Source organism: Girardinichthys multiradiatus, chromosome 19, assembly GCF_021462225.1.
Source record: "Girardinichthys multiradiatus isolate DD_20200921_A chromosome 19, DD_fGirMul_XY1, whole genome shotgun sequence".
Lineage (NCBI taxonomy): Eukaryota > Metazoa > Chordata > Actinopteri > Cyprinodontiformes > Goodeidae > Girardinichthys > Girardinichthys multiradiatus.
In genome coordinates, this window is record NC_061811.1 from 21,544,626 (window position 1) to 21,560,240 (window position 15,615).

The following is a 15,615-nucleotide window of genomic DNA, read 5'->3' on the forward strand; positions in this document are numbered from 1 at the left end:
TAGTCTGTGAGGCAGACACCCTGTCTACGTTTTAGGCTAGGCTTAAAACTTTCCTTTTTGATAAAGCTTATAGTTAGAGTGGCTTAGGTTATCCTCAGCTATCTTCCTTATTTTTTACCTCCATCTTCTTCCCTCCCTGTTGGATGGAGTAAGGAGGAGTCAGGTTTAGCCTAAACCGGCTCAGTTATGGTTGAGGTGCAAACACACCCTCCATTTCTGCTACCTGTATGACCCCCTCTCTTTTCCAATGGTTATAATCAATCTGACTGAGAGAGGTATCCCATCGTTGTGGTTTTTAGTATAACAATGGCCATCAGTGGGCTCTAGATGGACAAACTGTCTACTTTTAAGGCTAGGCTTAAAACTTTCCTTTTAAATAAAGCCTATAGTTAGAGTGGCTTAGGTTATCCTGAGCTATCTCTGTAGTTATGCTGCTATAGGCTTAGGCTGCTGGAGGACATAATGACCACTTTCACCCTCTTCGTTACATTCTGACACTACTCTCCAATTTTGCATTATTTGCTGTTATTTCAGTTTTTTACTTCATGTTCTCTGTCTTTTCACTTCCTAGAAGCTACACCTGGCCTGACTCTGTGTCTACTTGTGACTCCTTTCTGGAGAGGGGCATCATGCAAGCTTCTGCTGGCAACAACTTAATGCTCACCCTTCTCCTGTGGAATCAGCTCCCGGTTTTGGTCCGTGAGGCAGACACCCTGTCCACTTTTAAGGCTAGGCTTAAAACTTTCCTTTTTTATAAAGCTTATAGTTAGAGTGGCATAGGCTATCTTCCTTATTTTTAACCTCCGCCTTCCTTCATCCCTGTTGGATGGAGTAAGGGGGAGTCAGGTTTAGCCTAAACCGGCTCAGTTATGGTTGAGGTGCAAACACACCCTCCATTTCTGCTACCTGTATAACCCCTTCTCTTTTCCAATGGTTCTAATCAGTTTGACAGTGGGAGGTATTCACCATTCTGGACCCTTTGTGGGGTGCCTTGAGACAACATTGTTGTAAATAAGTGCTATATAAATAAATAAACTGAAACTGAAACTATCTCTGTAGTTACGCTGCTATAGGCTTAGGCTGCTGGAGGACATAATGATCACTTATACCCTCTTCGCTACATTCTCACACTACTCTCCAATTTTGCATTATTTACTGTTATTTCAGTTTTTAACTTTATGTTCTCTCTATTTTCTCTTCCTAGAAGCTACACCTGGCCTGACTCTGTCTACTTGTGACACCTTTCTGGACAGGGGCCTTGTCCAAGCTTCTGCTAGCAACAACTTAATGCTCACCTTCTACAGATGATCCACGTGGCCCTGTCTTTCAGTGTTTAACCCTTTCTCTTTCCTAGATATAGCAATTGACTGAGCTTTTACTGTAACTAATTATATGTGCTCTCTTTCAGACTCTATCCTTGAAAACTGGCTCAAAGATTTTCTGTTCTTTCTTTCTAGATGAAACGACTCAAGGAGCTACATCTACTAACATAGAAAGTACTCCTGGATCAGTGCTTCTGTGTTCTCTTTGTGTCTCTGCTCTGTTTTCTCAAACCCCCAGTCGGTCGTGGCATATGGCCGCAAACACTAAGCCTGGTTCTGCTGGAGGTTTCTTCCTGTTAAAAGGGAGTTTTTCCTCTCCAATGTCGCTACATGCATCCTGAGTATGAGGGATTGCTGCAATGTCAACTTCAGGGACTGTCCACTGTCTATATGCTCATCTGGGAGGACGGAATGCTGCAAGTCTCTTACTCGATGCAATCTGCTGGGTTTCCTTAGATAGAAAAACTTTTTATCCAATTTGAATAAATAACTCAATCTGACTGCACTGTTCAATTGTTAGGATTAATTGGAATGTATGTACCTGACTTTGTGCCTTGAGACGACATGTGTTGTGAATTGGTGCTATATAAATAAATTGAATTTAATTTAATTGAATGTCATGTTTTGGACTGTGGGTGAAAGCCAGAGTACCCATAGAGAGCCCATGCATGTACAGGCAGAACATGCAAGCTCTATACAGAAAGAACCCAGGCCAGGTTTCAAACCCAGGACCTTCTTGTTGCAAGGCAATGGGGCTACCCCACCTTGCAGCCATTGAACAATAACCATGTTTCTGCTACAATTGTCATATGTCAGTGGTTTAAAGAATTAAATGCACACACTAAAGAGGCAGATTTATATGCAAATAAAAGTAAAATAATTATCAGAAAGTCCAACTCCTACAATAAGGCAGAAATAGATGGCACAACCAAAAATAATAAAAAGAAAAGTTGAGAAAACACCAGCTGGCAATAGCAGAATTTGACAAGGAGACTTCAAGCACTGGGAAAAGTGATTGCTTACCCATTGTGCATTTTCACATTTTGTCATGTTACAACCTCAAACTCTAATGTGCTTTAATGAGATTTAAAGTGATGGACCAACACAAAGTAGTGCATAATTGTAAAGTTGAATGCAAACGATGCATGATTTTTAGCGTCATTAACAAATACAAATCTAAAAATTGTGGCATCTATTTGTGTTCAGCCCTTCTTAATTAAAACTGTGTAGAACCACCTTTTGCTGGAATCACAGCTGCAGGTCTCCTGGGGAATGTACCTACAAGCTTTGCATATCTAGAGATTGGTACTTTGCCCAATTTTTTGTAAAATATTTCAATTTTAAATTGAATAGGAGGCTTATTTGGACAGTAAATTTTAGGCCTTTTTAAAGATTCTCAACATGATATTAGTTCGGACTTTGACTAGACCATTCTAACACATGAATATCCTAAACCATCTCATTGTAGCATTGGCTGTTTGTTCACAACAATTGTCCTGCTGGAAGATGTACCTCCACCTCAGTCTCAAGTCTTTTTTATCTTCTCAGGTTTTCTTTAAGGGTTTCCCTTTATGTGACTTAATTCATCTTATCCAGTCTGACCAGCTTCCATGTTCCTGTTGAAAAAAGCCACTACCATGTTTCACCATAGAGTTGGCTTGTTGATTGGCATGTACATCATTTCAGTTTTAGACTAATCTGATCAGACACCTTGTTCCACATGTTAGCTGTGGTTTGTGGCAAACTGCTAACAAGACTTCTTATGGATTTTTTTTTGGTAGTAGCTTTTTTTAGCCTCTATTTCACAAAGGCTAGATTTGTGGACTGTACGCAACAGTGGAGCTCCTGTAATGGCTGAAAGGAAAGGGTCAAAAAACAGTGTCAAAAAAGCGTGAGCAACAAGCATTTTCGATATCATCAGTTTGCTGATGATGCAACCAAACAGTTTTAGCCATGCAAAAAACCTTCCTCTTTTTCTATAAACTCCATTAATTCCAACAGTGCTGCTGCCAACTGCTCTGGCATAGATATTACAATAAAAAATATCAGTTTAACAATTTCCAATTTCTAATGAGGGTAAAAGACGTCAAGTCATGTAAGTCACTTAATGTAATCGTAATTCCACAATTGTCCACAGGAATACAAGAACACTGATCAAGGATTAAATCAGAATAAAAAAAAACTAAAAAAAAACCATTTAACTAGATGAAAAAAATGTATTTTCTATTTTTGAATTTGGTTTATCTATCATTTTTTTCATAAAGCTCAGATTCCATTGTGATAGACTACTGATGACAAACTATCCAACAATATCACAGAAAATCAACAGGTAAAATGCAACCAAACAAAAACCTCAAAATTCTTCAAAAACCTTTGGTTGGGTTGAACAGTATAATAAAATAGGGGGTAGTTAAAAATTTTGCACAGTACTCTAAGTGGCTTTTTACATCTAAATAGAGTTAGATATTCTATGTTTATATCTTGTAAGAATAATTAGGCTCCACTGTTGTTCTCCATCTGTATGTTGGAGGCAGACAGGGAAACGTTTCTCATGGGTGCCTTTGAGGCTGGCGTTTGGTAAACACGAGTACTCTGTTCTAAATTAAAGAGAATTTTCAAACAGTTCCTTTGGTTCAGAGGAGTCTGGAGGTCGACAGTGTCATGGTGAAAACAAGCCCGCCCACGCCGCATCCTGTGTGCTTCTGCAACCTTTTTAGTTATTATCCTCCTCGCCTGAATCTGAATACATAATAGTTTTTCACACCCTGATGAGGAGACAGAGGGACATGTGCGTGGCCTTTATAAATGGCTAAAGCCTGCCATTAGTCTTACTAAATGTAACCACTTTACGAAGATGTCTGAATTTAATTCGCAGTTATAATTGGCTACATCATTAAGTGACATTTGGCAGGTTGAATTGTCAGAGAAAAGATACATTTGTCCATTTACTGCAATTACCACTGTTGTCCTAAAGTGTCCTGAATTGTGTTTGTTTGTACCAACTGAATCACACTAAAGAGTTCAGCTGCCTTTAGAATGCTGGCAGCACATCTATGAGTCTGATTCAACACTACATGCTAACTATCTGGATAAAGCAGGCTCAACTCCTGCAGTGCAATGATTAATATGAGCGTTGGTCGTGCACAGCTCAGTGGACCTGAACTAAAAGCCTGACATTTTTCAAGTTCACCACCCAGAGCATAGCCACTTATCAAATGTTTATCCCCCTGTACCTGTAAACATGTACCGTACAGCTGACCACCCACCAAATTCTTATTGCAGCTGTCAATAGAAAAATCTTCAACACTTTCTCTGCAGAATCATCTGTTTTCTACAGTTTTCCCTCTTAAGCCCTTATTGCTTTTCCTCAATACGGCGGGTCTGGTGGTTTGATTTATTGAACCAAAGGGAAAAATGTCATGTGGTGGGAATGCTAAAGGAAGCAGGGGTTTTGCCTTGATGTTGCAAAAATGCACAGGAACCACTTCTTGGAGTGCAACACCTCCTTTCTAAATCACCTATGCTTCATGATGTGCATGCACAATTTGCAAAATATAAAACATAACTGCAAGGATGTAAAAGAGGAGGACTTTTTTTTGCTTGTTTTCTTGGGCCAATTCTGGAACACTGAGACCTGCGGAAATACGAGTAACAGGCCTGAGGTACGACCATGCCAGCTGAAAGAGTCTGCCGGCTGCAGAGATTCAGCTGCTGATTTATGAGGTTTGCTGCTCGCCATGAAAAGCAGCGCCCGAAGGGGGGCGGAGGGTGTTTGTAAGAACTTATCTCTGTGTAATTTATTACACCACCACTCCCCCACCAATTCTTTTTTTTTTATGGACTGACCTGTGAGCTGGATATCAAATTCAGGGCCCGGACAAAGTGGAAATTGGGGTGTAGAAGTGGAGATGTGGAAAATGGATAGACATCAGTTGTTTTTTAAATATGGGTGATATGGCTCCCTACTCAGAGAGACGTGGCCTGTTGGGCACCACAAGGCAAAAAATATAAAACAAATAATGCTTATTTGCATGTTTAGTTTTTTAAATAAAAAAAAAAACTACAAACAGACAATAGTGCTGTACACTATGGATGACAGTATTACTGTGTGATAAATAGTGAACCACTTAGTGCAAAATCAATGGCCTTTTTCTGTATTTTCCAATGGAGTCTGTACTACATTTGTTCATCTCTACTTCAAAATCCTAAAATCCTGGTCAGACCTTAACTGAGTATTTCTACACTAAATATAGATTCCTAAAAACAGAGTTCAAAATGTATGAACCCTTTATTCTATTTGTAAAAATACAAAAACAGCATTTTCAATGCTTTTGTTATAAGAGAGACTTATATGTGAGAGTGTGAAAAGCACAAATAGTGTGCTAATCCTTGACAGAATTGTCCTGTAGCCTATTGTTACAGATGCCTTAAAACACACTTTGTTACCTAGTTTCTAGCTAACCAAGTCAGTGGAAGCTGAGGTGCATAGTGTGCCAATGCCACCAGCTTTCTGCAGAGTCAAAGGCTACAGAACACTAAACATCATGTGGCCTTCCCATTAGCTCAAGAACACTGTGTGGAGGCCTTCATGGTATGAGTTTCCATTGCTGAGCATCTGCATGCATAGCCTAATGCAATGCCACCACTGGACTGCCAGTGTAGACCTGTTCTCTGGATTAACAAGTCATACGTTTCTGTTTGGCAATCTAACGGATGAGTTTGGGTTTGAAAGTTGCCAAGAGACTGGTATTGTCTCACGGCAATGTGTCAAGTGTGACGTTTGGTGCAGTGGAGATTAGAGTGTGGGACGGTCTTCGAGGAGTTGGGCTCGGCACTTTAGATCCAGTAAAGGAACTCTTAATGTTGCAACATATCAAGACATTTGGACAATTGCATGCTCCCAACGTTGTGGGATCAGTTTGAGGATGGCCCTTTCCTGTTCCAAAATGACTATGCACCAGTGCTCAAAGCAAGGTCCACAAAGACAGAGATGGGCAATTTTGTTGTGGAAGAACTTGACTACCCAGAGTCCTGACTTCAACCCAAAAGATTACCTTTGTGCTAAATTAATTGGAGGACTGCGAGCCTGGCATTCCTGTCCAACATTGATGTCTCTCAAATATCTCACAAATCGCCTCTGGATGAATGTTCAAATATTCCCATAGATGCACTCCTATGCCTTGTGGAAATCCTTTTCAGAAGAATTGAAGCTGTAATAGCTGCAAAGGGTTGGCTGACATCACATTGATGAAGAATGGCATGTCATTAAAGTAAATGCCTGTGACCCAACACTGGCACTACACTTGCATATCTAATCTATATGTGTGGAAGCAGGACTGACTGTGTCAGGAACGGTGTGTGTGTGTGTGTGTTTGTGTGAGTGTGAGTGTGTGTTTGGTTGAGTGTGAGGCAGCAGAAGGGTTCATGCAAATAATTCATGCAAAGACCAGCATTGATTCCAAGCCTCAGGTTTGTTTTACTCCATGATGGCTGACGAGTGTAAATGAGTGATCAGCCTCACAGTAATTAAGTTTGTCTTTGTGGTCTGTGTGTGCTTATTACTAGGAATAAAGCAAAAGCCATCAAGAGTGAGTCCTTCTCAGCCTGCAGAGCTCCAAATGAACCCATCTGACTCATCATTATGTGCATAAATATCTGTTCATCAAAACCAATTTAGCGTGAGAAATAGAACGCCGGCTGTGATCCTCGATTTTGGGTTTTGCTAGTTAAAAATCAATTTAGCTAACATCACGGATATGTATAATCTCTTATTAATAAGTCCAGATATTGTCTTGTTTCAGTGAATGGCTTCACAATTTCCACTGATCATTTGCCCGAGAACCCAAATCATCAAACTTCCATTTAATCTTGGAAAATCATCTGCTATTGTCTGATTAAGTTTATCTGCAGATACCTGTTTGAAGAGATTAACTGGCATTTAACCATGTTTTATCTGGCCCCAGACGCTGAGTAACAATGAGGCAATTACGAAGCAGTTTCAAGCGTTAATTTGAAATATTATGCAGAGAAATGGAACAGTTCATATAGCATCAAGCAGTGGAGATTAGATATTGAACAGAGTGTCTGCAATGTGGCTTTATTCACTCCATCCACCATCATTTTTGATTCCTTGCCTTGTCTCACTATGAATAAAACAGCTTGTTTTTGAATAATGTGGTCAGGATGTGGATGCATAATGAATCTAAAGATACTTTTTTTCACAGAGTTGCTTCTGACTTTCTTTTTTTTACAATCAGGTCAGGTTAGAATATACAAACCTATCTACAGATTGTTTGCATATTCTAACCATGAAATAATTTGATGTTTTCACACAATCAGCTTTAACTGTGCTGTTCCAAAGGGATTCAGTCGGGCTGTTATCAGCAGTCAATATCTTACCTGTCTCAGGTGAGTGGGCTGTTTGAAAGGATGTGCTTTTTCTAAAGAGAGTTTTACACCAGATGAGATGATACACATGCCTTCCAAAAGATTCCACATTTGTCTTGTCAGTCCAAAGTGTATTTTACCAAAAAACCTGGGAATCATCAAGATTTTTTTCAGAATATGAGGTAGGTCTTTCTGTTCTTTTTATTCCACAGTTGTATTTATTTTGGAACTGTCACTTTTGCTCAATCTCTTTCTTATTGTTGAACACCGACCTTAAGTGAGGCGAGTGAGGCATGCAGAGTTTAGATATCATTCTGGGTCCTTTTGTGACCTCCCAGATGAGTTTCCAAGGAAAGGTTGACCACATTTCAATGTTATCTTCATTTGTAGATAATGGCCCTCACTGTGCTTCTCTGGAATAACCAAACCATAAAAATGACTATGTAACCCTAGACTGATAAATTACATCAGCTCTCTCATCTGCTCTCATCTGCTCATCTGCTGAATTCATGTTGTTAGATAGGTTTTATGTATGTGATTACATGAAGGGGGTGTGATTACTTTTTTTACAAAGAGCCTAGTTGGATTGGATAGCTTTTTCCCTTAAAAAATAATATAATTTGAAAACTGCACTGACTTTGTTTATAGTTATCTGATATAAAACTCTTTTTATCTGAATAGCAAAACCGCAGCACTCTATACCATTTAATTAACTCATTTAAAATATTTAATGACAATGACATATGCTATACATGTATTTCACATGTATTTGTTGATGATAGAACCTATTCTTACAAGAATAGGTGGTTCAGTGGTTCATTCTTGTCAATGGTAGCATTTTGCATTTGTACTCCGTTGTTTTTGTTTACTCAGCGCTTATCGTTTTGTCTTTCTCTTGCACTCACTTCACTCAAAGAGTCACAATTGCCGTTTTCTAAAAGCAAAGATCCAGTATTTCAGTAAAATTTTTGAAGTGTAAAGATAGATACTTGTGTTGTTTTTTTTTGTTAAAATTTCATTTTAACAAATTTAGAACAATAATGCAATTTCTATCTCTATATTTGGTCTAGAAACCTTAGCAGGAAGCTTTTTAACACTGCTGAATCTAACTCTACAGTTCAGGGTACAGTTTTGTGAACAGTCTAATCAATAAACCCATAGGACCTTGTCCCATCTACTGAATACAGTGCAAAAGTGGATTTTAGTAGAAGAAGAAGAGACTAGACTATAAAGGACACTTTGAGCAGAGATCAGTCAATAATAAGTATGTCTTAAATTACCTCTCCGCGTCATGTTGGTTCTTTGTGAGATCCTCGTACAGGTAACAATTACAGACAGCAATGAAAGGTTTAAACAGTTTATTGACACCTAAATAAATGAATGGTATGTTGGGGTTGGGCGGGGGGGAGGACCGATTACAGAATTGATGATGAATGGACTTAGGACTCTAGGGGAGAGTTTTCTGGAGCAAATAACCAAACCAGGAGAGTAGGTGGGAGCAGGGATACATTTCCTGTCTGCGTTTTGTTTTTGGTTTGGGCTGAAGTTCTCTGTAGAGCTGAAATGTTTTGGCTCCAAATTCCGTGACAGAAATAGAGTTGGGTATGGACGGATGGAAAGTGGAATCAGGAAAAGAGGATAAAAGGACAAATGGCTGGTATCTCTGAGATGTCTTAAAACGGAAAGACCGGGCTACTGAGATGTGGGGATTGTGTGCGTGCTCCAAGTAAAATGCTGTCTTCAGCCGGGTTGGAGGAGCACAAACATCGGAGGGTGTTTTCCAGCACCTGATTCACATGCTCACACTGACCATTGGTTTGTAGATGTAAGTCTGAGGTGAGTCGAGATTTGGCACCTAATGCACTACAGAAATTTGTCCAAATTTGAGCACTGAAGTACAAACCTCGATCAGTGAGAATTTCTGTTGAGATACCGTTGAGTCTGAAAACGTGATAAATTAGCAGTCTGACAGTTTTTGCAGTGAATAGCAATTTGTAGAGGGCAACTAGATGGCCTGTCTTCAAAAACTATTCTATTATAGTGAGGATGACTGATTTATTTTTGGAAGTCAGTAGAACTCTAACAAAATCTATGGCCGTGTGGTACCATGGGTGGCTGGAGATGGATAGAGGTTGGAGGAGACCTGAAAGAGGGCAATGGGAACTTTTATTTTTGGCACAGATGGTACAGGCAGAGATGTAGTCAAGCACATCTTTATTAAGCAGACTCCAGGGTGACAAAAGAAGGAAAATGTGTGAGCCCAATGGATGACCTGGGAACGGATGGAGGTTGGGACAAAGAAATGACCAGGTAGATTTAGTTCACTCTGGACTCTCCAGATCCCAGGTGAAGGACCCAATGGTGCAGGACTGGGGAAGAATGGGTTCTGGTCTCAGGGCTTTCATCTGAGGAAAACTGCTGAGAGATAGCATCGGGTTTTTATATTTTAGGATCAACAACAGTAGGAGATGGTGAGGTTAAAACAGAAGAAAACAATGACCAACATGACCGTTGGGGGTTTAGGCAGTTGGCAGACTGCAGGTGGGAGAGGTTTTTGTGATCTGTCCACTCAATAAGTGGCTAAGTACCTTTGAGTTAACGCCTCCACTCTTTGAGTGCAAGCTTAATGGCCAACAGTTACTGGTTTCCAGTGTCATCATTCCTTTGCGCTGGGAAAAAGTGTTTTGTAAAAAATGCACATGAGTGAAGCTTAATATCTGAAGGAGATCTCTAGGACATCTGGGTCTGCTTTAAGGATCAGCAGGATCCGGGTGGACAAGGATGGGAGCTACGGAGAATCTGTTCTTTAACTCTGAAAAGATGTTATATGCATATGGAGACAAAGAGAAGGACTTTTTAGTGGATGTTAGAGAGGTGAGAGGACCAGCTACCAGGACAGAAATTGTGGGACTACATTATGAATAATGCCAACTAGCTGTGGGACTGCAGTAATAAAGCACAGCAGCAGGATAGCGAACTCAGCACGGCTGCTCTCTCCTGCTGATGGTGGTGAATGTGATGTTCAGATAATATCGTGCTTCTCACACATGCATAATACACAAATGGTTCTCTCTAAAATGCATTCAGGACAGCCTTATGTCTGTTTCATTCTGGCAGAGATTTTCCCATGATCAATAACTGTTTTTTACAGCGTTTCTATGCACTTTAGAAAGGTATGGAAAAGTTCTAAATTTGATTTTAGTATTTTTTAGGTTTGGATAAGAATGAAAGATGAAAATAGATTTTAGAAATATATTTGTACTTTCAGACTTCATCCTCTATCCTGTTGTCTAGACATTCCTTCCATGCACTCTTCTGTATTTACTTCCATCCATATTTCCTTTCTTCTGTCTATGCCTTTGTCTTTCCTTCCTTGTGTTCTTTGTTCCTCATTTTCCTTCTTGTATCCTTCCTTCATGCTTTCTGCATTTCTTTCCCTCTGTATGTCTTTCCTTCCTTTTTTGTATGCTTTTTTTGTATCCTTCCCTCTGTCTTTTCACACTTTGCCCCTGAATCCTTCCTTCTGACTTGTGACCTTGAGTCCTTTTCCCACTTTTTCCAGTATCTCTTTTTTTGTTCATCCTCCCTTATGTACTATCTTGTTTCCTTAATTTCTTGTGTCCAATTTTAATTTTCCAAAGGCACTGTCCCCATCCGCCACGCAATGTTGAAGAGGCATGTCAACCATGACAGCCCCACAACATCCAAAGACTTGAGGTACTCAGGGTGGATCTCATCCAACCCCGAAGCCCTGCCACCGCGGAGCTTTTTAACCACCCCGGTGACTTCAGCCCGGGTGATGAAAGAGTCCAACCCCAAGTCCCCAGCCTCTGTTTCCACCAGGGAATGCGTGATGGCAGGATTGAGGAGATCCTCGAAGTACTCCTTCCACCTCCCGATAATGTCCCCAGTCGAGGTCAGCAGCTCCCCACCCCCACAGTAAACAGTGTTGGCGAAGCACTGCTTCCCCCTCCTGAGGCGCCGGACGGTTTGCCAGAATCGCTTCGGGGCCAACCGGTAGTCCTTCTCCATGGCCTCACCAAACTCCTCCCAGGTCCGAGTTTTTGCCTCTGCCACCTACTTCAATTCAATTCAGTTTATTTATATAGCGCCAATTCACAACACATGTCCTCTCAAGTCACTTCACAAAGTCAGGTACATACATTCCAATTAATCCTAACCATTGAACAGTTCAGTCAGATTCAGTTATTTATTCAAATTGGATAAAAAGTTTTTCTATCTCAGGAAACACAGCAGATTGCATCGAGTCAGAGATTTGTAGCATTCACTCCTCCAGGATGAGTATGTGGCAACAGTGGACAGTCACTGGCGTTGACTTTGCAGCAATCCCTCATACTGAGCATGCATGTAGCGACAGCAGAGAGGAAAAACTCCCTTTTAACAGGAAGAAACCTCCAGCAGAACCAGGCTCAGTGTGAGCGGCCATCTGCCACGACCGACTGGGGGTTTGACAGAACAGAGCAGAGACACACAAAGAATACAGAAGCACTGATCCAGGAGTACTTTCTATGGGAAGGAAAAGTAAATGTTTGAAAGAGAGCACATATAATTAGTTACAGTAAAAGCTCAGTCAATTGCTATGTCTAGGAAAGAGAAAGGGTTAAACACTGAAAGATAGGGCCAAGTGGATCATCGGTAGAGTGTGAGCATTTAGTTGTTGCCAGCAGAAGCTTGGACGATGCTCCTCTCCAGAAAGGTGTCACAAGTAGACACAGAGTCAGGCCAGGTGTAGCTTCTAGGAAGTGAAAAGAGAGAGAACATAAAGTTAAATACTGAAATAACAGCAAATAATGCAAAATTGGAGAGTAGTGTGAGAATGTAGCGAAGAGGGTATAAGTGATCATTATGTCCTCCAGCAGCCTAAGCCTATAGCAGCGTAACTACAGAGATAGTTTCAGTTTCAGTTTTTTTATTTATATAGCGCTTATTTACAACAATGTTGTCTCAAGGCACCCCACATAGGGTCCGGAACGGTGCCGGTCCGCCGCGGAGGCCAGACTGAACCACCGAGTGCCAGAGCCCGGCCACCCGAGAATGGGACACTAAGTAAAATAATAAACTGATAAAGTTTGTCCATCTAGAGCCCACTGATGGCCATTGTTATACATAAAACCAGAATCACAGAACATTTGTTTTATTTGCATTCAGCTTTTCATACTTTGTCAAACCACTCTTTGCTGCAGTTACAATTTAAGCTCAGTCAGATTGGGTGAAAAGGCATTTGGCATTTATTGGCATTTATGAAAAGCAATTTTCAACTCACTCTTAGTTGGATTAAAGTCTTTTGACTTTGACTGGTCATTTTAACACATGATAATGATTTGATTTATATTTGTATGATTTGATTTATATTTGATTTATATTTGTATTTCCACAATATGATGCTGCCACCCCACCCTTCAAAAATGGGTTTTTCTTTGTCACTCCTTCATAAAGGCTAGATTTATGAAGTACACAACTAATGGTTGTCCTATCAACCAATTCTCCCCTCCAGAGTAATGATAACTTATTAGCTACTTATCTGATTAATGCTGCCCTTGTCCAGCCTGTTAGTTTAGGTCAGGGGTCTGCAACCTATGGCTCTGGAGCTACAAGTGGCTCTCTGGACCTTCTACAATGGCTTTAATATATTAGGCTAAAAACAATAACAGATCAATATTTCTAAATAAAGATATAATAACAAATGCAGGTTTTTCTCAGCTTTTCAGCATTTTCGTGGAATATATGCATTGAACTTCCATTTTCCATTTTTTTCTTTTTTTTTCTCACAAATATCAGCATCCCAGTAAAGAAAATGTGTCCATGCTCTGTTTGCAACAATTTTATGTTTGTCTTTATTTTGAAACCTATAAATAAAATGGTGGTTCTATTGAAATAACATCAGGTTTCCTATAGTAGATATTTATCAGAAATGATCAGCCTTGTGAAAATAACAGCCTTTCTGCATTGTTTTATTATCCTTTTAGATTACCAAACAGACAAACTTCTTGGTTGAATTAAAATAATTTCACATCTAAATCTACCGGGGTATAAATACTTGTAAGCTTAACTTTAAAATTGCAATCGAATTTGATGAAGTCTGTACTTATAGCATCACAACCTCTGTTCATGGGCTATGAAAAAAGTTTTCTTGTTGGCAAGGCATACAAATTTTATTTATTAATTTTTTATATCCCAAATAAAACAAAAATATTGTGGTTCTATATGATCATATTTAGCTGTGAAGTTGTAGATTATATATGTGTCAAATGCTTTTCAAACTGCTAGCAACACATATTAGCTGTATTATTATTTTACATAACTATTCAAGGCAATTATCTCTCTGTCATGACCCCCTTGTGTTGTGTTTGTTTATTTAAAATGGAACAATACACATTGATGAACATTATTAGACCTTGTAAATGTGACAGATTTAGCTAATTTTCAGCTAGACCCAAGCAGGCTAACCTGATTGTAGACTTCCGATATTTACAATAATTTACCAACAGCATACTTTATTCAAATGTTGTATGCCTTGGCCATAAATCATAGTCTTCTCTCACAATGGCCCTTGTGCCAATATTTCTTCCATTCCTCTGTTTGAAAAATTAACCCAAAGGAGATACAAGTCGATGCAGAATCTTATATATAAAACAAAACGAATCGACTGAAATTCTAAGTGTAAACAAGTGAGTGTAAACAAGACTGGCCTAAACATGGTGTCTGGGACCCCACCAGGGTCTGTGTAGGTAGGAGGATTTGATCTTGCAAAAAAACCCCACAATGATTTCTGTTTGACAAAGGATATCCTCCAAAGAAATATTGATTATTAATTCCCTGTTCAAGTTCACATATTTATCATGAATGATATGGCGGTCTGGTGCACAGGTGAGGTCTTTTACCTTCTACTTTGTGTGCTCGACTTTTAAACAGCTTTATTAAACAAGAGGTTTGGTCAGTGGTAACACTATGTGATTCATGAGTGTTCCCATCTGTTTTGGCCTCAGTGTTTGAGCTGGACTTTAAAGGGCCGCTACTATATATATATATATATGTGTGTGTGTATGTCTGTATGTATGTATATATGCTGTGAAGTGTTTTAATGAATAGTTTTTTGTTTTCGTGTAGAGAACCAATATGTAGAGAACCAATATGCAACGTTTTGAAAACAGTTATGTCATAGTGACAAATACAATGCCTAACCCCGAAGATGTTAAAAGTAGCAAGAGACAGCTTTATGGGCATGCAATATGCCTTCTTCTGTGTGATGTATTTCAGTTAATGCATATACTTTGCCACAAGCAGACCTGGCATAGTGACCACAACATTCAGGGCCTACTTGTATGTTTTTGTATTGATTTCTCTAAGTTCAAAACCCCCAAAGTGTGGCTGAATTAAAACAGTTCTGCAAAGAGGAGTGGGCCAAAATTCACAGAGATGAAAAAGACTTGTGTTCTCTTAACACAACAAGTCTTCAGATTTAGGATAAAATTACAATAGGACCAGGTTGGTTTGCGTCTAATTACCTTGCTAAATTAAATCATCTTTTGAAAAACTGCATTTTGCAGGATTTAGGTCATCATTTGTTGCATATTACTTGTTTGATCTGAAATACTTTATCACTGTACTGTATTAGTTCCACTTTTTTCAGTAGAATGACTGAAATAAATAAACTTTTAATGATATACTAATTAATTGAGACGCACCTGTATAATTCCTTGACTCACAATCCAAATGTTTTTCTGCAGATAAGACACTTAACGGGTATGTAAAATCCAGAGCAATAAGAAAATGATGGGATTTATCAATGAAACTGTATTTAAGCAGGGGTATGTCCTAACGCCATCTAGCGGGTGTCTTCTCTGATCAGTTTTATTAAACCAGAGAAACGCGGTGGGGGTATGTT